Genomic DNA, 1,876 nt, shown 5'->3' with positions numbered 1-1,876 from the left:
CTCCAGCGTTGTTCTTTTTTCTCAGGATGACTGAAAATTGGGGTCTTCTGTACTTCCAAACAAATCTGATGATTTTTCATTCTATTTCTTTAAAAAATGCCAATAGGATTTTGATGGCAATTGAATTAAATCTGTATAATGCTTTAGGTAATATGGTCATTTTAACTATGTTGATTCTTCCAATCCAAGAACATGGAATATCTTTCTATTTCTTTGTATCTTCTTCAACTTCTTTTTATAGGGTATTGTAGTTTTCATTATATAGGTCCTTCACATGTTTCATTAAATTTATTCCTAGGTATTTCATTCTTTTTGTTGCAATTGCAAAAGAAATTATTTTTTTCCACTTCTTTTTCTGACACTTCGTTATTAGAGTATAGAAATGCTATGGATTTTTGAACGTTGATTTTGTATCTAGAGATTTTACTATATTTGCTTATTGTTTCTAGTAGTGTTGTTCTAGAGTCTCTAGGGTTTTCTACATAGAGAATTATGTCATCCGCAAATAGTGACAGTTTGACTTCCTTGTTTCCTATTTGGATGTGTTTTATATCTTTCTCTTGCCTGATTGCACTTCCTAGGACCTCCAATGTTATATTGAATAACTGGCAATAGTGGACAGCCTTGCTTTGTTCCAGATCTTAGAGGGAAGGTTTTTAGTTTTTCACCATTAAGTATAATGTTGGCTGAGAGTTTGTCATAGATGGCCTTTATTATATTAAGGCACTTTCCTTCTATACCGATTTTGGAAAGTGTTTTGATCATAAATGGATGCTGTATCTTGTTGAAGGCTTTTTCCACATCTATTGATATGATCATATGACGCTTATTTTTTAATTTGTTTATGTGGTGTATCACATTAATCAATTTGCATATATTGAACATTCTCTGTGCCTCTAGAATGAAGCCCACGTGATTGTGGTATATAATCTTTTTAATATGTTGACGTATTCTATTCACTAGTATCTTATTTAGGATTTTTGCATCTGTGTTCATGAGCGATATTGGTCTGTAGCTTTATCTTTTTGTGTTATCTTTACTAGGTTTTGGTATCAGAGTAATATTGGTCTTATAAAATGAGTTGAGAATTATTGCCTCCTCTTTGATTCTTTTGGAAGTGTTTGAGGAGAATAGATATTAAATCTTCTTTGAATGTTTGGTAGAATTCCTTGGTAAAGCCAACTTGTCCTGGACTTTTACTTTTTTGGTAGGTTTTTGATGATTGTTTCAATTTCCATACTGCTGATTGGTCTCTTTAGATTTTCCAGTTCTTCTTGATTCAGCCTAGGAAGGTTGTATTTTTCTAAGTACTGGTCCATTTCTTTTAGATTATTAAATTTGGTGTTATATACTTTTTCATAGTATTCTTGTATGATCCTGTATGTTTCTGTGATGTCAGTCATAATTTCCCCTCTTGCATTCCTAATTTTGTTTACTTGTGTCCTTTCTCTTTTTTCTTTAGTGAGTCTAGCCAGGGGTTTGTCAATTTTATTAATCTTCTCAAAGAACCAGCTTTTTGTTGCATTTATCTTTTCTATTGTTTTTGTTTGTTTGTTTTCAATTTCATTTAATTCTGCTCTAATTTTGATTCTTTCTTTCCTTCTGCTGACTTTAGGCTTCATTTGTTCTTACTTTTCTAGTTTTTTAAGATGAAGCGTTAGGTTGTTTATTTGGGCTCATTATTGTTTTTGGATATAGGCCTGTAATGATATGAACTTTCCTCTCATGACTGCTTTTGCCGTGTCCCAAATTTTTGATATGTTGTACTATCATTATCATTCATTTCTATGTATTTCTTGATCTCTCTTTTTATTTCTTCCCTGACCTAGTTATTCTTTAGTAGCATGTTGTTTAATCTCCATGTATTTGTGGTTCT

This window comes from Pteropus medius, unplaced genomic scaffold (assembly GCF_902729225.1).
Source record: "Pteropus medius unplaced genomic scaffold, Ma_sr-lr_union100, whole genome shotgun sequence".
Classification (NCBI taxonomy): Eukaryota; Metazoa; Chordata; class Mammalia; order Chiroptera; family Pteropodidae; genus Pteropus; species Pteropus medius.
This window is presented reverse-complemented; position numbering follows the sequence as displayed.